Source organism: Balearica regulorum, chromosome 1 (genome assembly GCF_011004875.1).
Source record: "Balearica regulorum gibbericeps isolate bBalReg1 chromosome 1, bBalReg1.pri, whole genome shotgun sequence".
Classification (NCBI taxonomy): Eukaryota; Metazoa; Chordata; class Aves; order Gruiformes; family Gruidae; genus Balearica; species Balearica regulorum.
Window position 1 is genome coordinate 15,841,058 of NC_046184.1, and position 23,726 is coordinate 15,864,783.

A 23,726-nucleotide genomic window follows, 5' to 3' on the forward strand; every position below is an offset into this window, starting at 1 on the left:
CTTCCATGGTGCTTGATCACATGGCAAACGGAGAAGAATCTGGCCATTGTATGGGAGTGGTGTGTGTGCATAAAGCAGGGTATACATAGCTTTTTAGTATAAAATTTATAAGAAAATTATAGAAGGACTGAACATGAATTTGAAAATCTCTCCTGAGTTTTAGTTTCAGAACTTTCACTGAATAAATATTAGAAATATTTTTCTTCCTAATCTCTCTCTCACCCAAATTAAATCCCTTTTCTTCTTTAGGGGAAAACTAAAACTAATAAAATTTTGTTGTATTAATGGAATGCATCTTTAATGATTTTGTTTTTAAGCTAGTGATGTAGATCAGTAACAAAAAGGTAAATAATTCCTGTTCTTGTTCTGATCATTATTTTGTGTGAAAGTGACAAAGATTGTTTTCTGGTGTCTTCATAATTATTGTGAAGAATTATTATGAGCAAGCCAGAATGAAAAATTGTAATATGCCACAATCCACTCATGAAGACAATTGTATGTAAGTATTTATTCCATAGTTAGACTAGGTAGCAGAACTTGATCAGAAAATAAAGAAGAACGAACTTGTCAAGAGGAGCACATTTCAAGTGGAAACGTTAAAGCCTTGCTTACTTTTCATGTTAAACATTGGGCTGAATGGGGATACTAATCCTTTCCCTTCTTCATACACAAGGAAATAGTGAAAACGTGAAGATTCAGTTTCAAATAACCAGTCACAAAAGGACCCCCCTCAGCCTAATTGCAAAGCTTCACTCAGCCTCCAAAACCATCTTTCACGCTGAACATCAGGTACACACTGCAACAAAACTGGGAGTTTATACCCTTAAAATTCCTTTGTGTGTAGTGTAGTAAGTGAGGAGTGCATCTTTTAAGGCACAAATTCATCACATACTTGCCAGCCTTGATCTTTCCTGCTATCACAGTCTGTGTTTTGGAAATACAGCTTTAGAATGGAGCAGTACTGTAGCAAAAATGTACTCTGTGAGCTGGAGACTTAAAACACTGAAAGGGAGGAGTCCAAAAAAGAATTACTTTCTGTTCCCTCATGTTCTTGCCAGTGAGCAACAGGAAGAGAGATCTTTCTTCCTTTTTCTCCTGGTAGCATCGATTTGGGAACTATTTTCACACCTGTTCTGGGTGGATCTAGAGCAGAATACTTATTCACTTGATTTGGTCTATCCCATCACAGTAATATACTTTAGTATTGTGCAAAGATAGTCATGCAGGACACAATTTTTTCAAGCATTTTCTCTACTGAGAAGATAGACACTAATCTTATTCTTTATTTTGTAAGAACCACCCAATTTATACTAGCCATTTGGGAATAAATTCCTGGGGAATGTCAGCCATCTCCAGTTTGGGGTTTAGGCTCAAATAGACTAAGTCAGCAGACAAAAACGTGTATGTGTGTGTATGTATTTATATAAAATGTGGCAAAAATGGCTTCCTGTATAAAGCTTACCTGCTGTCCTGTAGGATTTTTAGGCACATCACATGAAGTCAATTTTCTCATGGTCAGTATGAAGGAATGCTTCAGATGCAGGACAATTAAGAAAAGAGAAAAGAAATACTTATGCCTACCGTGTAGCATAATTACACTGAAAAAAAAGAATCCTAATCTAAAAGATCCTCCCGAGGTGTGCTCCTGAGATCAGTTTGTTAGTGAGTAATTACAGAGGAGAATCTAAATTGTCACCATGGTTCAGTAGTGCCCAATGACACCTATATGTTGTTGCACATTGGTGAAGACTGTACATTTAGATAATTAAATTTCTTGCTTGCACAAGTCAAGCCATGTAAGAAGGACAAGTACAGAGTGCCCCATACTTCATCTGAATAAGCCCCGTCCATATAGGGATCCAGTAAACCGATCCAGTTGGTTTCTTTCATATGCCATCCAAGAAACTGGTCTGCTGGAAGAATGAGGAAGAGGAAGTGGTACAATTTCTACGGATCAGCTCAAGAAACGCAATCCACGTGTAAAGGATGGTATGGCAAAATACACGGAGGGCTGTTGGAGAACTGCAGTCAGGCAGCTGTCACAGTAGCAACGCGGAGACAAGAAGAGTAACATAGTGCGATGGTAGCTGATACACTGGGTTAGTAAGGTAAAGAAGAGAGTAGGAAGCCTACACTTGATACAGTCAAAAAGAAAGAGTTAAATAGGGTTGCAAATCCCTTGTGGTGAACCTACCACCAAAGGCTGAGCAGCAGTGCTCGTTGGGTGTGAGACATCCTCATTTCCTGCACTGTGCACATTCCCATCTCTGCAGAGAACCTGGTCTCAAAGGGAAGGAAGATTAAAATGCGTTATGACATAAAAGCTGTGCTGCATAAAGGAGATGCTGCAGTCTGACAAAGGTGTTAACTGTTATCGCCAGGCTAATACTTTATACTAGCTGATGCGGTCGTGCAGCTCGTGGTATCCTCGCACCTGACTCTGGATGCTGGTTGCTTAAAACCTCCTGAACACAACTTGACTGTGGAACAGTGGAGAAACTGTGTAGATTCGAAGTTGAAAGTAACAGGAATAAATTCATTCCTGTAGATGCTCTGGCGCCCATAAAGATGGCATAGTACCATCACCTGGTGTAGAACAAAAAGCTGTCCTGACACATGAAAAACAGTTAATTGAATTCACAAGTTCATTTAGCTGGTCATGACACACTGGAGATCATAAACAAATGTACATGGGACTGTACCCTAGATCACTGGGAATTACAGCTCAGGCTCTTGTGATGTTATAGAGCAGCAGTATACGTGGTGTCTTGAATAAATAAAAAGTTAGAAATGAAATAATCTGTATAATTGTTCTTTAAATGGTTGTGAATGATGGGCATGGACTGAGCTACAAGAGTGGCCTCTAAGTGACAAGAAAATTAAAAAAATACATATTTTTAAAATTTTTTAGGTTTGCAGAATAGTGGAGTTGTGCCCTTCTAGCGTAAGAGCATACACAGAACAGAGAGGACTTGGTCCAGGTTTATGGACAGAGGAGAGTAAGAAGCCCGTGGCAGTCTCAAAATACTCTTGAGTGTGTCTGTGGACAAGGGGAACGTATGAAGTAGAGAGAGGACTAGTACGTGTGTGTACACACACGTGTGTGCTCACACGCACACAGCTTTTGCCATATGTATGCTTCTCTTCTGACTCTATAAAAAGTAAATCATACAGGTTTTGTGGCCATGTGTGCACGCATACAGGCATGGCACACAACCTTATATTTTATGTTTTCTAGCTTTTTAAATTATGTAAATCTAGTGGAATATTTATAGAGTGTGTAATTGTTATTATAGAGACAGGCTTTACGTGGAACATGGGGTATGATTAGAAAAGAAAATAATTTGGAAAAAATATTTAATAATAGATACAAAACACTAAGTAATAGTATTTGCTAAATTAGTCTAAAAGCTGCAATATACTTTGCCACGTACTGTTATTCATTCACATATTCTTAGTTTTGAAGTAGAATTGTTTTCTTTCTCAGTACTCTTGTGGAATCCTAATTTTGTTGTCCTTGAAGTAATACTCTGTTTCATCGCCTGTGGCAAGTAGACATTTACTTATTTTTTTCTTTTATTTTTATTCAGTTTCTATTGTTTGCATTACACTTTAAGTTTCTTTCATTCTGAAAGAGCAGACAAGGTTTCAGGGGTGCTAACTGGCTTTCTCTGTCAGTTGCTGTTGCAATGATTTACCAATTCATTTTTTCTTTTTAATAGTATTTTAGTGATTGATTTGGGGAGGAAAACATTTGAAATTGTGATTTAGAGCACTGACGTTTATTTGAAATGCTTGGTTTCAATTGCAAATTTTTGTAGAGTGCATGTAGCAGCCTTAGTTTTCATGAAAAGTAGAAGTTTATTGAGTTTCAGAATGTGTTTATTCTATTAAACAACTCTTTAGGTAACCGGACTTACATAATTATAGTTACTAAAACCCATAACTCTGACATACCCGTAAATTTCTGGCAGATAATTTTTAGGATGTAATATTTTGTGGTTCATCTCTGACCATACTGTAATTCTTGTTGGGAGTTTGAGCAAAGTTCTTTCAATATCTGTGACATTTTCAAAGCTGGAGCAAAATCGATTTCTGTGTTATGTGATTATATCTTAATGACCAAACATGTGCCAAAATAGCTTTAAAATTTATGGTTAAAAGCTCTGCATTAAGGTTGAATTATTAAGTAGAAAAAAAATTGTTTACCAAAAGTTAAAAATGACTGATTGTGAGTTAACATTTTCTGTCATACATTTATTAAGTCTATGTATTCAGGACTAGATCTTACTTTTGAACAGTGCTAAGTATCTCCCACCGATTTCAGTGAGAATGAAGGTAATTGGTTGGATGGAGATTGAGGTGGCAAGTGGTTGTATTGTGCAAGAGAGGAAGCAAATTTCGGAGGCATTTGTGTTCAGTTCACACTTTTCATGCAGGGCTCCTTAATCAGAACACAACATGACTGATGGATCATTTTCAAAGACATTATTTATATGAGCAATTGGAATTGTGTCTATTTATAGGCCAGTTGCAATCACATCCGACTACTGGGTTTCTTAGCGCATTTATCATACGAGTGGGACCAGCAAGAACTCTGCATTTACGTCCCTATGTTGCCGTTTTTAATGAATAGTCCTTTTTAATGAAACTTCTCCATTTTGCTTCCTTGTGTTGGTTTCATGACTGCAAAGTTAAAACTACCGCTGTCCTTCCTTTTGAAGACAAAATCAACACAGTTTAATGATTAGGTTATGAAATTGCACGCTGATGCAAGTGGGTAGAACATACGTAAGTGGCTTAACAGAAGGGAATAATGTAACCCTGGGCTGGCTGGATTAATGGAAGCTCTTTGTTCCCAGCCATCTGGGATATGCATGTATGCTTCTTTCCCTATTAAACAGATGTTTAGTATCAGAACTTTGAGAGTTTTTAACCTACGGTTTTATTTTGTGTTCCACACAAAATTAAGTGGGAGTGACATGACCGTGTACTTCTTCATATTCATGACTTGCTGCCTTTTTTTTTTGGTTTTTTTTGAGGATCATGTGCAGTGAAGACTTACAATTCTGTTTTCCAGTTGAGTCATTGATCCTGTAGTTGATACACCCACAAAAATCTTTTGGGAACTGTATGCTGTTTCCCTTTACCTCCGAGATGGATTTTGGGGAATGTAAGTTAGAATTCTAATTTCTTTTTGCAGGCAACAAAACTGGTGACTAGAAAACTTTCTTTTTAGCCTTTGAGGGTTCTTTTTATTTTCAAGTCTTTCAAGATCTTTGCTTCCTTGAGAAATCCAATTTTCTTTATATTATCTCTTTTGTGCTTATCACAATATATAATTACAGTGCTAAACATTACAAAACAGATTGGAACAAGAGCCTGTAACTGTAATCCATTCAGTAGTGGTCCCCTACCTTCTAAAACCTGTATTAGACATAAGCATTTTGCACTGTGCCCTTATGGCCATTAAACTTCAGAAGTTTGTGCTTCATGATGAAGAACTGAAGGCCCAGAGTTGTTGGGTAGTACCCGGGTGAGGGAGCGACGACCCTGAACCATGGGCTCCATCTCCTCCCAGGTCTTGAAGCACCCTGTTATGCCTTTTCTTTCTATTATATTCTTGCAGATATAAGGAATGGCTGGGGACTACGGGGGACAGATGCACCACTATGAGGGAGCGGAGGCTCTGTATATGGTGTATCCGCCATTCTCTGGATCCCACAGGCTACCCATGCTGTATGTACAGTGCTTTTATGTGGTGTCTCTAATTCTTATATAGTCCTATAGTTATTACCTGGCTTCATCCTTGCAGATGTATTATGTTAATAATATTTAACTTCGTGAGAGCCTAAAAATCTTCTGAGGACCTTCTGTTGTGCCCACTGAAACCAGTGGTAATATTTATACTTTTTTTAAACCAATTTTTAACTGATTTTTAAAATTTATACTTTTCAACGGTAGTATGCTGGTGAGTTATGAATGGATTTATATGATCTAGAAGTTCTTAAAATTTCCCTTCATTAGCAGCTCACTGAAATTTGTTATCTTCCCTCTTGTACTGTGCCTTTTCTAAGTCATTAGGTTTTCAGTGGTGACAGCATAATAGCAAACACTATTCTGAACTGTTCTTGAAAAAGAATAAAAGAAAATATGAAAGACCTTTTTCTTAACTGAGTGTAGCATCAGGAATTCATGTCTATTTTAGATAGATTCATGATCATCAATAAATAATTGTGGCTTTCTGTGGGTTATACTCTACGTACACTCTACTGCATTGACACTGTCAGTATACCATACTCTTCCTCACTGCAGATCACATTATTATGGAATGGGTTATAGCACGAGCTGTAACATGCTCCGCTCTTCCAACAGCTCTGCAGAGATGCAGATTTTCTTCTGCATGGTAGGTTATTCTGTATCCTGTTCTTTTTGTTTAAAGCAGTAATATCTTTATAATTTACATCCATTGCTGTGAGACTTTGGAGATTTGAATTCCATCTTTGATCCACATGTGAAGTATTCTTGTTGCTTAGGAAGTTATGCATACCTGATAAGTGCTCTATTTGCCGTTCTTTTAAATGTAGCAAGTGAAGGGATCAGGCGCCTATGTTGCACAGGAGTGGATCTGAGAAAGCCACGAAGGCCTCATCTGGTTCAGGTGTCTAAGGTTGCAGAGAGCCTCTTGGTCACTGCCAGGGACCAGCACCACTCTGTGGACCTCTGGGACCAAACTGGTTGGGGTGCTGTTCCTAAGATGACTCTGTCAAGTAGCTGCCTGTCTCTTGCTTCAGACTCATCATGATAGAGACAAGACCTCTGGGGCCAGTGGAGTTGCCACAGAGTCTGGTGACTTGGATGAAGCTTGTAGGTTGACACTGACTCTGTAGCACTGGCTTACCAAATATGCACTGAAATGTTAAGCATATGCCAGCCTTCTCCAGTTCAGCAACTGTGTGATTTACAGCTATGTCGGATCCCCTGACACCAACTGCGGATACCTCTGTAGAAGTGACACTTTGTGGTCAGTAGTTAACACGCAGCACTTCAGAAGTTCAAGAAACTTAGCATAACTTGTTATAGTACTGTGTTCTCTCAGCCTCCCTCAACACCAGAAATAATCTTAGACCCTGAGTGCTCTGATACAGTCCCTAGGATATGAAAATTAACATTCTCTTGGGCACTTTCTTTGGTGTGCGGTGGTGGTTTGGAAATGCGTCTTATTCCAGAAGGGAAAAACTGAGCTGAGGGTATAGTAAGAGTAATAGTCATTCATTGTACCTGACAGATTAATGGATTCTTCATGTAAATACCAAGGACCCAGTCTTCTCTGTTTACAGTTCAGCCAGTGTAGTACTGGATGCCTCAGTTGAACTGTTTAATTGTGAAGCAGTTAAGACGTATGTCTATCTCACTTCAGGATGTAGGCTCAGCCTTTCTTTTCCCCTGTGTTCTCCTGAGATGGTGGCTCTGGCTGGGTGTTCTCCATCTCATGCTAGAGAGAACAATGTTTAATGTGTTACAGTGGCCAGTGCTCTTGTCAGGTTACGTTCAGGTGAGTGGAAGGTTACCTTAAGATTTCTGTAATTAAAACATGGACGCCCTATGGGTATTTTGCATCAGTTGTCTGCACTTCTGCTGTTGCTCCCCCGTAATAATGTCATTCTGATATCTGACTTTCCTAGAAATGCTGTCTTTTGCCATTTTACTGCCTGTAGAATTGATGAGGAAACATCGTACTTTTATGAATGTGGACTTTCTATGCTCTGATGCAGTTCATCTGTTCATGGTGATGTTAAATGCCTGGGAAATCTTAAAAAAAAAAAAGTGTGTGTTTACTTTCATTGTTTTGATTCTGACCCTCAATTTATCAGACTGTTCTGAAAGATGGCAACTTATGGAGATCTTGTGTTGCCTTTATCCACTTTTCTCCGACTAACAGGACTCCTTGCTGAAGCCCAGATTGCTTTCACAGTACTCTAGGTGTGTAGGTATGGCCTCAAGGTTTGCAGCAGCTGCTGTTTTCTCTCTAGGGCATTGTGGTTTAGAGTTTTGGCCTGTGTAGAAGCATGCTGGCTTTTGTTAGAATCTTTCATATGATGGCTCCTCTTTTTTGCAGTCATCAGGACAATGTCCTGGTTTCCTTCAAAAAATGTGCAGGCTGTTGTTGGATGTGTTGAACTTTTTCTATTTTGCTTCATTCTGTGCTTTTGTCAGGGTGGGCAGCCTCAGCTAAGGCCTCAGATGGTTAAATTTAAGGCAGTATCTGTAAAATAATAGTTTCAAATGAACTATGCAAAAGCAGAAGTTTCTTTACCATAAAATAGTAACAAACTTTGGTCTCTTTAACCTGTTACAAGTGTTGGGACATTAACACCAATAACGTGCTCAGGGGTACAGTTGATATCCTTTTTGCCTTCTATGCATTTGGCCATCTGCAGTTCCTGCAGTCTTCACCAGCATGCTGAAGGTAGATGCTGCTTATGTTAAACATTTGGAAGGATTTCTTTTTTTCTTATTTTGATGATCATTCTTCTGTATATCCCATTATTAACCAGACTTTCCAGTTTCTCCATATTATCAATATCTTTTTGTGCATCTTGTTCCCAAGATAAGCATTTGAAAGCTGAATCTTGTATCATCACAGGCTATAAAGTTCACTTGATCAGTTGTTGACTCCAGAACAATAAATTCTAGTTTATTCTAACTGTGAATCAATGGTTTACCTTCTGGTCAGCTGCTCAGCATCACTGTCTCCTGTGACAAGTGGCATGTAGAATTTTTGTGATATTTCACCCTAGATTTTACTTCCAGTTCAGGCTGCATTGTAATCTGTGATAAATCTATACAGCAAACAGGTCACTGCTTCTGGTTCTGCAACACTTTTCTTCTGACAGGGCCAGGCCAAAATCTGCAAGGGAGTGTCTCCAGTTTTTTCACACATCTTTAAGAACAGTGACATCAGATGTGTCCTTTATGCAGTGATGACAGAAAACCTTGAGTTTTCCTATGGCACTTTCTGAAGTGGTTCTGTAGTTACTCTTTTTGATAACCATTCAGATACCCTTTGCCAGGTGATTAATGGCGACTTGGAACTACAGATAATGTGAATATACTTGTGGACTCAAAGTAAAAAAGGTAATTTCCCAATGACTGGATTCTTCTGGATCTTGGCATAATTCAGATTGGGTAGAACCTTAGGAGGTCTTTAATCTAACCTCCAGCTCAAAGCAGGCCAGCTCTTCGATCAGACCAGGTTGCTGAGGGTTGGTTCTTGAAAACCTCCAAGGACAGAGACTGCACAACCTTTCTGGGCAACCTGCTCCACCACCTGACTGGCCTCATGATGTAAAAGTTTTCCTTATATCCAGTTTGAGACTCTTGTGTTTCAACTCATGCCTTTGTCATCTTTCCACTGCACACCAGTTTGCAGAGCCTTGGTGACCTCCCCATACGTACTGCCAGGCTGCTGTCAGGTCCCATAAAGCTGTCTCTTCTCCAGGCTGAACAAGCCCAGCTCCCTCAGCCTCTGCTTGCATGATGCTTGACCATCCTGGTGACCTTCTGCTGAGCTTGTTCCAGTTTATCAATGTCTTTCCTGTATTGGAGTCCCCGAAAGTTGACCCAGTATTCTAGATGCGATCTAATGAGTGTAGACTAGAGGGGGACAATCACTCTGCTGTTCAGAGAGCCCAGGAGGCAGTTGTCCTCCTTGCTGCCAGGGTACTGCTGGCTCATGGTCAGCAGCTGTCCACCAAGACCCCCAGGGCCATTCCAGGGGAGCAGCTCCCTGAGCATGGGTTGCCCAGCCTGTGCTGTTGCAGGGCGGAGGATGAGGACAAGGGATGTTTGGGGGCATGTGCCTTTTCTCAGGGTAGTCTAAGATGAAAAACGTTCACCAGACTTGAATGATCTATACACTGGCTTGTGTGTACTGTGCATCTCTGAGAGCTTCAACTAGTTCTAAGTAACTTTACCTTTGCTATACGGGTCAGCACATTGAAAGGCCCCTGAGAGAGTGAAAACGCCATATTAATTTATAAGTGGTTACACTACACGTAGTACCTTCAAATTCATTTGTCACAGTATTCCAAGCCTGGCACTGTTTATTTTTAACACTTGTATCTTTTAATTTTTATTGCTTTTTATTGTCTTCTATTTCTTTGGAAAGTTTCATTTTAATACATCAACAGTGGATTCCTCCGTCAGCAAATAGTCTTGTTCATTCTACTAGAATATTTTTCTTATCTCCCAGCTGTGCTGCTATCTTGGTATCTTTTACACTGGATGATTATTTAATCATTAAACTTGAAATTTCTAGTGTCAAGTGTCAAGGGAACTGTATACAAATTAAATCAAGAAGTTCTTCAGCACTGGTGCTTAAACACAGGACATTTATAAAGGAATACAATTTCCTTGGGATTCCTTCAGCTTTCTCTGTGGCCTTGATTATTCCCTCTAAGTTTTATCTCTAAAAGAACATTCTGTTACAAATGAATGTTTTGGCTGAAGAAGCTAGATGCCTCTCTGTCTTACCCTAAGGGTTCATTTATTCTCCTGTGATATTTAACAGAGTTGCTGCTGATGAGCACCTGTAGGTACTGCCTTTCTCAGGAGAAAAAGACTGAACTGTAAGCCTGAATTCTAGCACCCTGCAAAGCAAGATGTTAACTCTTTGTTTGACTTGTGCTGTAATTCTAAGAGCTTTTTTGAAAAGTGATCACCTGGGATACACGATTTCCTAGGATATTGGTTTTGGTTGGTCATTAATTGTCAGAGAAATGTAAGGTGTCTGGCTCGAGCTAGGACCTTTATTTTTTTCCTACCAAATTTGAAGGAATCATAGTTTAGAGAGAGGGCATAGGTTGTTACTTGTCATCTCATGAAGTAAAAAGACACACAAATCTTTCTTCCCTTGAGGAGGAAAGTTCATTTCTGTATATTTTTTTCATATATAATTGACCAAGAAGAAACTGAGCTGAAAGCTGGTGTTTTCTGGTGTGGATTCAGTTGCTGAGAAGGTTGCTGCATTCCCCCTTACGAGCTTTCTCCTGATGCCTGGCAGTTTCATTTTCTGCTGAAACAGTGTACAGTCGTGGTTGTGCGGAGGAACTCAAGAGCCAGTCCCAGTGGAGATCCTGCATATCGAGACAAGGAACTAGGAGTTGAGGTTTGTGTAAAACAAAGAACTGTACAGAAAATGGAGAACACTGGAACAGGGGCTGGAATTCAGCAGCAAAGTATTTGTGGCAATGTGGTCAGCTTTTTCCAAGATAACGTGATTTAATTATTAGAGATTTTTTGCAGAAGTCTGGAGGCCGTTCATGCACTTTGGTCCTTTCTTCCTTAAGTGGAAAGAATACAGTCTTTCTTGGTCAGCTGCAGGTGGACAAGTGTGTGTATGTCATCACAGCCATTTGCGTATGGAGTAGACTGGGAAGTCCAAAACAACTGTCTTAACAGTCTGGGGGTGTTTGAGGTCACATTGCCGGAAGATCAATGATTTTCTCCAGCATACGTTATGTCAGTTTTCCTGGGTTCATGTTTAGGCAGCTTCTCTTCAAGTGCAACATGATTTTTAAGTCGGTATTGAGAAAATAGAGTTAAGTGTTGGTGACCAACATAAAAGAATAATACAATTTGAAGTATGCTATGTGATTATGGCACCTCATCCAGCCTTTCTGCATCTTCTAATAATATAAAAAATGAGAGGAAAAGAAACTGAGCACTGTGGAAATCCACAAGATCCATAGATAGAAGTAATAAAACTGGTTTTACGGTATGCAGGAAAAAGCTGGATTCACATTAATGTATATGTTCACCCATTTAGTTTCTTGAATACAGTAGTATTTAATTCGTAATGGTACCAAACGTGTATGCGTGGGAGGGGTGGAGGGTGTTTAGAAAGCTGGGAATAAAGATGTGTTTTTTCCAGTCATCACAGTACACTGCCTGCATTTACCTTTGGCTAATGACTCTCTGAGAAATATTAGTTCCAAGTAGTGACAGCTTGTTAGCTAAATGAGTGGAAGTTTGGGGTTTTTTTTCTTTTAGAAAAAGATTAACTAGACCTGTAAGACCTTGATGCCTTCTTTCTTGTTCTGAGTGGTAAGTAGCCACACAGTTATGGACAACTTCTATTATTAGGGAATATGAGTGTGGTAATTGATGTTCTTGGGATGATTACAGACCCAGTTCTTGGAAGGATATTTGTAGTTGATCTTTTGGCTTGGCATTGTTGTCTGCACCATTACATATGTAGGTGAGCATGTAGTGATCGTTGTGTTGGGTGCTTACTTTCTTATCTTAGTATGTAGTACCAGTGCTATTTCACAGTTACAGTTTATATTTTGATTGTGAAAAAGTAAAACAGCATATATTATTTCATAGTTATGATTTGTCTTCTAAACTTCCTTTGGCTATCTAAAGAGAATCCTGTCAGCAAAAAGTCTTAAATGGATTTTCTGGAATTGTTGAGAAACCAGATGTTCAAAAATCAACCTCTCAAAACTTGGCAGAAATATTTTCCATAATGTTTTTTGTCTACCTGTCTTCCTGTTTTATCTGGAACCTGTTTAGTAAATTTGGTTTATCATATTTCTTATGTAGAAGATTATTACGTGAACACGAGTTACCCATTTGACCAAAGCCTACATACCTAAAATCAGCATGCTAAAATTCCAGGAGACAAGTTCCTTTAGCTTATTATTGCATTTTATTTTGCCTAACAGCCTGGGCCCAGGAGGAATGAAGAGCATCTCATTACAGAGTATTTTGTAATGTAGAATGTAGGGCACTTCTGGAAAACAGGGAAAGGTGAGTTCAAGCTTCCTTCCCTTGGTCCCATAGCTGTGAAAAGCAAAGGTAAATTTGCTATAGCAACTGTTCTTTTAAAAGGATAACTCCTCTTCTTTTTTAGGTGCCTGTCCTCAGCTTGCTATTCTGAATCCCATATGGATGCAGGGTTTTTTGTGAAGCCTGTTGAGACTGAATTTTGCACTCCCTTAACTGCCCAAACCAAGTCTACCCCATATATGGGAACACCGGTTTTGACACGTGCCTCTGAGGAACTCATCTTGTAATTATAACTTAATTAGACAACATTCCAAAGGTTCCTAGGAGTATTCTAGATGTAGTATTATCTGTACCTTCCTCATTTTGCTGCATGATTGATCATACTGCTATTGGCAGGCAGGTTTTTCACCTTGTCTTGGTCAAATCAGTCCAGTCTGCTGGCAGGACACCGAGACAAGCTTGTCAGAGCCATTAGCTTTGGCTTTGTCCCTAACATCCCTACAGTTACTCTTTGCATGAGCCTTTGGCTTAGAGGTCACCTCCTCTTGTCTGCCGTTGATCTACATCTTTTCTGTTTTCTTGAATCCTTTTATATCTTTACACATCCTGTCATCAGTGATTATTTTCTTTGTGTGTCGCTCCTAACCGTTTTCTTTCCCTTACTACATCCTTCCTTTAGCTATCAAGATCTCATGTTAGTCTTCAGAACACCAACATATGAAATAGCCATAAATATGTGGTTTCATGAAATAACCACCTTCTCTTGGTTTCATTAACCTTTGTAACTCTTTGCAGATCTGTAACACTAGTCCCTCTCCTTTTCCCCATCCTTGCCCCATTCTTGTTAAATCAGGGTGGTGCTTCGCTGTTTTATGTGGTCACCTTCCCACAAACCTGAGTTCTGCTGCTCATTTTCTCCTATTGCATTCTGTGTTTCTTATGTGTTTTTGGTTCTACTCCTGCTTTTCCAAGTGCTCCTTTACACTGCATAGGCACTCCCTCTCCTTCTCCAGTGTGTTGGAGTGGCTTGGAGAAGACTGTCTTTCACCTCTTCCTGTTCTGTATGTCCTTCCTTAACCTATTATGGCGGGTTGACCCTGGCTGGAGGCCAGGTGCTCACCAAAGCTGCTCTATCACTCCCCTCAGCTGGACAGGGGAGAGAAAGTAGAATGAAAGACTCGTGGCTTGAGATAAGGACAGAGAGAGATCACTCACCAGTTATTGTCACAGGCAAAACAGACTTGACTTGGCAATAAATTAAATTAATTTCTCCCAGTGTAGGATAATGAGAAATACAAAATAAATCTTAAAACATCTTCCCCCCACCTCTCCCTTCTTCCTGCCAATGTCTCTACCTCCCTCCCCTCCCTTTCCCGAGTGGCACAGGGGGATGGGGAATGGGGGTTGTGGTCAGTTCATCACACCTTGTCTCTGCCGCTCCTTCCTCCTCAGGGGGAGGACTCCTCACACTCTGCCCCTGCTCCAGCCTGGGGTGCCTCTCACGGAAGACAGTCCTCCATGAGCTTCTCCAACATGAGTCCTTCTCACAGGCTGCAGTTCTTCACCAACTGCTCCAGCGTGGGTCCCTTCCACAGGATGCAGTCCTTCAGGAACAGACTGCTCCAGTGTGGAGCACTTATTTACATTTAATTACTTCTATGATTTTAGCATTTTCTTTCTTTGCAAATAACTCCCAGTTCTTTCTACCTGCCCTGTCCTATGTCTGACTGACTCTTACATCTTACCTTCAATGTCTTCTCATCACTCCAAAATTTGAATACTTCCTTTTCTGGCATTTCTCTCTACTTGTATTTTTCTCGCATTTTCTATTTTTTTATTCTGCCGTATTAATAGTTTCATGTTTTACTGTGCTGCATTTGTAAATTCAGTGGTGTCTTTCTGCACACATCTTTTGTATTTAACCCATAATTAAAAATACTTATTTTTAAAAATTAAAGCCCAAATACACATATTTCATTTGACAACCAAAACTAATGCCTCCTTTGCAGATATTTTGCAAGATTGAGGGTAAGACATGAATGGACAAGCCAAAGAAGAGATTAAGAGAGATTAATGGGTAATAAATTCAATGGAATGTCTATTTCTGTTTCCTCTTTAAGGTATTCAATATATATGATTTTGCCATCAAGTTTGAAAAGTTTGGCTATGGTAGGTTTTCAAGAAGTGGCCAGGTCTTCTATCGACCACTTTAATGTGTCTTCAGATGTATTAGAACTCATCTAAATAGTTTCTTGTTGAAGTTTACATAGTTTAGTAAAAATCAGTAAACTTTTTATCATTTTGGCTCTATTATATGAAACCTGTCATGATGTACAGTATAAATTACAAACACTGTCAGACAGGACAGATAATTCATTTTGGGTAAAAACAAGCTGTTATTGTGGTTTACTGCAGTGTATATAGTTTCCTTTAAACTGTGCTACTATTTAAAAATGGAAATATGTACATCTCCGGATGTCAACTCTGGAGACACACAGTTGTAGCTTCAATTTTTAAAATGTCAGCAAATCAAGTTTCAAAGCTGTTTAGTATTTGAAATGTATTTACAATCCTGAAAAATATTGTGATGTAAAATAGTATTAAATCTAATTGTATAAAGCAGATACAACATAGGCAAAAAGATTAGGTTGCATTGTTCAGAATAAGTTTTTTAATAGCTACAATTTATTCACTTTCTATGTAAGAGATGAGTTTTCTAATGGGAAAATCTCACTCTTTGAGATCTTCCTGATGCTGGCTTTTCAAGAAGAAAAAAAAACAAAAAATCTGTAGTTGATGGCTATGAAGTATTAAATATGGGAGGAAGAGCTGGGTGCAGTTCTGCTTTTATCCTGTAGTATTAGAAAATAGAAAGTTGAAATGTATGCAAAGAGCTCTGTGTCTGCTCAGACTTTGTCAAATATTTATGCGTATTTCAGATATGTCCCAAATAACACACTGTAGCATTGTGAACTGCTTGGACTCATATGAGAATGGGAACAGAAGGTTATTCAAGTCAACATCAGAGCACAGTATGTTGCTATGTGGTATGCTACTCCAGCTATATTGGGAAAGCTTACAGAGTAAGTAGTACATGGTATATACCGGCAAACTCTTCTGGTGGAAGTGCATCTTACTTTTGTAATGATTTTATAGTTTAATAACTACCTGCAGTGTTCTGGACACTGTAATGTGTGTTTGTGCTGGTTTTTACTAGTCAGACAGATGAAGTCAAGCACTTCCTGAGAAGCCAAGCAAAACTGTCTCCTACCATCAGCTAGAAACCTGGTTGTTTTTTTAGCTCCATCTTGACAAATTACACAGTTATGGAAAGAACTGAAATAGTTCTAGAAAGAGGATTGAGTACTATGTAAGTCCTTAGGGAAATTCTGTTAATCCCCCTTTCTGGTTCCCTGTTTAAAAATAGGGAAGTCTCTTCAGCTACTTACGGTGAAGTTTGAACATACTGTTTCCATGAAGGAGCCTATTTAGTGATTCAAAACCCCGTGATTTCAGGGAAGAGCGTGCATCTTTGACCCAGTGATGAGCGTGTTAGCTGTGATGCAGAGTGCTTTGGCCTCTGGAGTACAGGAAGGTTCTGTGGTCTAATGTGTTGCAATTTTCACTCTTATATAGCAAATAATATTAAGGAACTTGTGCAAAGGTGCCCACACATGAATAATTCAAGTGGGATAAAGTTATCAAAAAATGTCTTGTGTGGGCCATCATGTTTCTTCAAATAGGCTTTCATAGTGTTCAGTACAATCTTGATGAAATCCCTGCTTTGGTGTGAGGATTGGTGAAATATGAATAAACCTCACGTGGACTCTTAAACAGAGAATCCTTGAGAGGTTCTGTGACTCACTATTGGCAGGGACCTCATTCAAGATGCTACATGTTATATTAGGCACTTAATGTTATTTAGAAATGCTGGAGCAAATATCTTGAAGTTTGACTAATTAGAAATAGCATGGGTAGCAGATGGACAAGAGAAAATACTGTAGAAAAGTTGATTGTGTGAGTGTCTGATTTCTTGCAAGCACATAGTGCAGGCTGAGCAAGGTCTTCCAACTCTGACGAAAGGTTTTGCCATTGAGCTGTGTAGCTGAGCACAAACCCGCTATTTGGTATGTGTTCGTGACTATCAGGTGGTCTTTGGAGAATTTCAGTCTATACACTGAAAGAAAGAGTAGATAACAGTCCTTCATGAGCAACTGATCTTGAAACAGGCTGTCTTGGCAGTGCTCCCAAGACTCCGATTCTGTCAGTCTCTGCCTAATGAACTGAAGGCCACCTTCCTGATAATTAAGAGGAAACAAGCTGCCTGGATTTTACCCAGCTGTGGATTTTTAGGCTGCTGTTGTGAGCACTTAGTGATTTGTTTTAGGTAGCAGACCATTCATAACTCATTACCCCATAAATCTGGTAGATTGAAGGGGAATTTCTTCAATTTTTGGTTTGTTGCATGTGAGGAAATCTTGAGAATATTCATGTGTCTGTGATTGTCAGACCTTATTTCTGAGCATACATACTTTATGCCAGTTTGGATAGCATTTGTAATGTAAATGCTTTATGTCTAAAACAGTGATAACAGGGAATTGCAAGATATCAGGCATTCTGTGTATTAATTCGCCTAATTATGCCTAGATAAAGTTTCAGTTTAGTGACCCTATCAGGCATAAGTGTTTCATAGATGCCTTGTTTTTGACACTATCATGGGAAATGATAGCCCCGGCATTCATATTTTGTTCCAAATTAGCTTATATTTAAAGTAAACTTAACTCCTTGAAATAGTTCCAGGGTTTTGCACAAATGGTGGATCTCAGCAGCAGAGCCAGTTGGTATTGCTTTATTATATCATGTGTGGAATCAGATAAATTTTATTTCATCCCATCGTGTGCTCAGATAGAGGAGAAAGTTGATCTCCTTCGTCTGGGTTGTTCTTCAGTCCTTATGTTTGCTTACAGCTCTTCAATTTCATCTTCCATGTGGTCCAGTCAGAATCAGGTCTAGAAATAATAAGGGACTTGATAGTTGCAAGCATCAGAGACCATGACCGGTTATTTCTCATTGCTACCATTGCACAGGATTGCTTTTGTTTAAATAAAAACTACTTATGAAATTGGGATTTTGGGGTGCAGAGCTTTCTTGCTAGTTCCTCCTGCAGTGGTAGGAACTGGTGAGATCTTAAAAAATGGGTTTCTGTGTCAGAAACTTTGGAGGTCCAGTAGTATTAGTGGTCTAGTTTGGAACTTCCACCTGCCATGCAAGGAGTCTCTGTGCACCATGTTTCTAATCTGTGTTTAGTAGATGAAAAGAAGTCTGTCCTGACAACATGGAAAAAAAAAAATCTCATGCTGCCGTTAAGTCACTTAGCAATTCTCGTGTGGCTAAACCAGGGAAGTGACATTCTTGCTGTATGAGGGGATGGGCATAGCTGTCGTAATCAGGGAATTTTGTAGGGACGTATAGCATGCTGGCGTAGCTACAGTGGCTAGAGATGGTCTGTTTTCATGTTCAAGCCTGATAGTTGTGCTGGCAAAACTGTAGTCTTGATTTGCCCTGAATGGGATGAAGAAATATTTCTACAGCTCTCTTTATCTTGTAAAATTCTTTGTAATATGCTTTATGACTTGGGGATTCTGTGCTTTGGGAAGGGTACACACATATTGGTTGTTTTTCCTGCCATGTTTTGAGTATAGTACATTATTTTATGATTATATATGAATTTTCATTTATTTCATTATTGATAACTTATTTCCTGATAAAACAAGGGAATAGATAGAGCACAACTAACATTTTTTGTGATCTTACAATTACTAACTGTGTGTTAATTTTCTCTTTAGAATTCATTTTTATCTGAAGTGACTGTATTTCTGGTTTTGAATATAAAAAGTATTTACTAGCTGAAAACCAGAAAATTGACTTTACTTGGAGTGATAGAAATTATAAAAGCTTACCTCTTCTTGCTGACAAAGCGATCCACTTAGAGTTGTGTGCAGCTTTCAGTGCATGTGTATTTTAATAATGCACTGCCTTTTGACAATTCCGATTTTTTCCTACAACTACTTTGCGTTGATGTATTTGGGCTTGTTTGTGTCCATCTTGGAGAATTATATGTGCAACGTAACCCTCAGTTGGAAAAACTGATTAAAAATAGTTTCACTTAATTGAGCTTAGCAACCAATGGAGAAATATGGACAGTGTTTGTATCATTATTTTTAATGCAATAATTACTCATGAGGTGAAATAGGTCCCTAAGAACAGTATCGGGACTGCTTTTTGAGCAATGGTGTGAGTATTGCATTCAGCAGTGACATGTAGCAAAATGTGGTAGGGCATATGAGCACGATGAAGTCACTATGTTCTGTGTACTGTTGGGAGTGTGGAATGAGCTGGAGAGGTAGAAAAATAAAATACTGAACATGATGAGTATTGCAGCCATCAGCAGCGGAATGGTTCAGAGTAATTAATGTCTGTGGTGCCAGTCAAGCCTTAGACAAAAGAGATGGGGACCACAGGCTGTCTCCCTGGAATACACAAAATGAATAAAGAAGGTGTGCTATTGCATGAGCACCGTGTTGTTCTCATCATCAGATGATGAATTTCCTTGTTTTACAAGAAATATGGACTAAATGGAGAAGTGAGGGAATCGGTCTTGCAGCTTGTTATAACTAACACGACTCATCTCAAGAGGGATAGGATTTATCTCAGCCACTTAGTCATGTTTTTAATTAATCTAACCTTAATCTGGACATGTAATACAGGTTAGATGAATCACTTCATAAACATGCCGGTTTCTCTCCAATGACTGTAGTTGGAATGAGATGACTTCTGCAGATGTGGATGTCTACAAAAGAGGCATCTCATTTAGTTTTAGATGGTTTATGTCATTGAGATTCTCATGTGCCAAACCCCAGTGTTCACATGATGAAATTCAGTGGACCATAGTCATGTCAGAAACCACATTTCAAGAACAGAAGTAAAACGTATCAAGTTTTTCCATGAGACATCTAGTGGTACGCACTTAGAAATTAATATCTTACTAGACTATGAAGTCTGTAAGACAGGCCACTGAAATAAGCAATGAAGGAAAGGAAAGCCTATATTTAAAACCACAGAGCCACAGCATCGGTATAATCTTTAAGTTGCGACCCAAATGAAAGATGCATCCTCGACTATGGCAAAAAAGCCAAAGCAAAATAAGTACAGAATTGTAACCGGAAGAGTAAGTTTCTCATCACAGGTGATAAGAATAAATCATTTTAAATTTGGGCAGATGGACACTAGCCAGGAGAAACTGCAGTTCTTAAATACTTTGTCCGTAATCAGTGACAGAGAAGAAATATTTAATGAAGGCACCTGCTGGTAGTAGTTAATGAGACTGACTGAAATGAACTTCTCACAGAGAAGAGTGAAGTTAGAGCAGAGACACTAGATGAGACAGAAGACCTCAGGAACATACTCTTTCTGGACTGATCCTGCTTCAGGCTATGTGAAAGGGGACTGATAAGTGGTTCAGGATGAACACAGATGAAGCTAAATTCGGTTTCTTTTATGTGGTCTGGAAGACCGAAATGTTCAACCAGGCTCTCTGAGACCTGTCAATTCTAGAATAACATCATCAAAGCTATTAAATTAAACTCCTGGTTTGTATAATTTCTTGAATGTAGAGGTTTTATCAGAGGTAAGGACAGGAAGTAAGTGTACCTGTCTGGTTGAGACAGACTATTCATACACCCAGCAGCACACCATACTGTAATACATGTTTGTTGACTCCCATGTACACATACATGCACTAGGGCACAGAGGCTGATAGCAGCTGAAACAAAGTAGTGATTTACATTATGATGGCTTATTGTGCTTACTTGGCATGTTATTATTGTTGCTATTTAAGTAAAATCCCCTGAAGTTTATTTCAGACAAGATTGAAATAACTATAGTACCATAAAACAGTTGGTAGGAACATTTTGTTTACATAGAGGTAAAATATTATAGTTGTTCAACAGATTGCAGACTTCCTTTGGTGGGCATTTGTAATTATTTGGGACCAAATCCAGTTCCTAGTAAACTTGGTAGAAATCTTTCAGTCAGTTCCAGAGGGACTTGTATCAAATTTCTTTAAGTTCTTGAAGATGCCAAGTTTTAGACAGTTGACATTTTAATGTTTGCTGGGTGCCTGATAAGGTGAGGACTAAGACTTCCTTTGGGACTCTGCGTAATATGTGCAATGATATGCTTTGCCATGAAATCATCTTAATTGGATGGAGTAGTGAGGAGGTTAATGGGTCTACCTGGTCACTGCTTTAGAACTTGTTTGTATAATAATGTAGGAAATATGGGGACTAAACAAGAGGACCTGAAATCTTAATCCATGAGCAACAGTGTGACTGAACTGGCATAGCAAAGACATGGTGGGAGGCCAGAGAGGAGGAAGAGGCTGTTGCTGTTGTATATCGGGTTCAGATGCTTGTGCGGTGACCCAGCTGTAGAGGGAGTTGGACATACTGATGCTTTGTGAGTAATGCTAAAAGGGAAAAAGCTCATGGGCTCCATTGTTATGCAGGCATTGCACAGACCACCAAACAGATCAGGAAGGTGGGGATTTTTATTGGCAGAGTACAGGGGATGGTGATGATGGGAGATTTTAATTAATCAGTCGTCTGTTGGAAACCAATAAAGGACAATACCAACTGCCCGATATGTTTTGCAATGCACTTAAGACCAAGTTGTGAGAAGGTAGGACAAGCAATTGAAGGGGAAGCATTCTATTTGATACCAATGCTAAGGGAGAAACTGTTCAAGAAAGGGAAGAAAAAAGGCAGCTTGAGTGAGAATTACCCTGGGCTGACAGAACTAACAGATTTCAGGAAGGGAAGGAGGTTGAGTAAAAGAATCAGAACAACAGGTTTCAACGGGATACGAGAGGACTGTGGACAGACATAATCCTTTTGGAAAGGAGTCTGGAGAAATGAAGTAAAAGGAATTGGTTGTTCCTCAAAGGAATATAAAGAGGAAAAAATGCAAATTGAGACAGCGTTGGAGAAGGACAAAAAGCATAGTAAAATAAATCTCTGTAAAAGATAAGCATCTCATTTATATCGAGCACAAGAAGGAACCATGAAGAAAATTAAAACTAGTTTGTATTATTCAGAACAAGTGCAAAAGAATAGTAAAAGATGTAGAGAAAAAAAATAATCAAAGAAGCCATGGCCAAAAAATGTGAACAAGAAAAGACTGTGTACAAGAAAGAACACAAGGAGTAACTGAAATTGTTCTGGAAGTATATTTCTGGTAAGAGCATGTTCCAGGAAAGTGTTGCTCTACTACTTCATGGAAGCGCATCAGTCTTCACTAATGGTATTAAGACTATATGGAAAACTCAGCCTAGACAAGAGAAAGGACAAATCAGAGAGTAATTAATGTGTTAGGTGATCCCAGGTTAGTTGTGCCTGAGGCACGCTGTACTTGGAAACTGGAAGAGTCGGCTAAATCTGTCTCAGCCCTGTTAGCAATTGCCATTGAGAATCTGAAGAAGAAAAATGAGTGTGTGAAAAATCAGAAAAATAGAAAAACTGATCTGTAAAAGGGTGGGGGAGCTATGGAGGGAAGAGGTCTGTCACAGATTTACAGATCATTTTTGTTCCTAGAGATATTACAGACAAATATTCAAACATTTTGTACCTGGAGGACAGTAACAAACAGCAATCAGTATGGGTTTGTTGGAACTATCTAATACCCCATAACGAGAGATTAAAACTTGTGGATAAAAGAAAAGGAGCAGATGTCCTACGCTTTCACTTTAAGAAACTTCTGAATGCTGTCTCACAAGACTCCCCTATAAACAAGCTAGGGAACATCAAGCAGCGTCTTAATGTAAGTTGCATGGAATATAGCTGCAAAACTGGTTGGATAAGGTAACCCCCAAGCAGCTACTGCTGTTTCCCTGCCATGTGTGTATTCCACAAGAATTTATTTTAGACACTATTCTGTTTTTTCAGTAATAATCTGGATTATAGAGAGTACGCTTATTAAATTTGCAGTTCTCACAAAGTTGAGAATGGATCGGAATGATGGCCAAGAACAGGATCAGAATTGAAAATGGTCTTGACACACTGGAGAAATGGTTTGGGGCATAAGGTAATATTTAATAGGTCTAAGTGCATGATACTACACTTGGGCAGAATAGCCATAATACAGGACACAGGACAGCTGGGTAAGCAGTGGGTTTAGAAAACGATACTTGAGTCATTAATATTACATGAGTAAACGTAATCAAGCTGTTGTGAAAAAGGTATGGATGGATGAGAAAGAAATATAGCCTGCAAAATGTATGGAGTAATTAATCTGCTGTACTCAGTATTCTGCTCAGCTCAAATACTAGGTCTAGTTTTGAGCATCTCACTTCAGTAAAGATAGGGCTAATTGGAGGGAGTTCAGAGAGTGGCAAAGAGGCTAGTTAGCTGAAAAACATGACTTGTAAGGAAAAAATTGAAGAAACAGAATTATTTACCCTAAAAAGTAAAAGGTAGGAGAGAAAAGTTTTTTAGTATGCAAAAATTACCAACCAAACAAAAAAAACCCCAACAAGCAAACAACCAACAGAAAAAAAACAAACCCCAAAAACCCCACGCCAAACCCAAAAGCTCCAAACCACCTTGAACTTATGCAGATGAAGGGAATTATCTGATCTCTGCATCCAGTATGGATAGCTTAAATTCTAACATGAAAGAATTAGTTTAGACATCAGAAAAAAGTTCTGATAGTAAGGTAAGATCACTTAGAACATGTTAAGTGAGCAATTTATAAGTATATTAGAGGTCTTTTAAAACACAGAAAACATGTCCAAAAATGATACAGGTGTAGGTTTGTTTCACGGGCAGTTTGGAGGTAACCTGCTGTGGACCATATCAGCAGTATCTTCTGTGATT

At 39.0% G+C, this 23,726-nt stretch overlaps 1 protein-coding gene across 2 annotated transcripts in view; it reads left to right on the top strand.

Moving 5' to 3' along the window:
- PRKAR2B (protein kinase cAMP-dependent type II regulatory subunit beta) overlaps positions 1-23,726 on the top strand; it is a 90,178-nt gene that overhangs the window by 45,190 nt on the left and 21,262 nt on the right. The window lies entirely within an intron of this gene.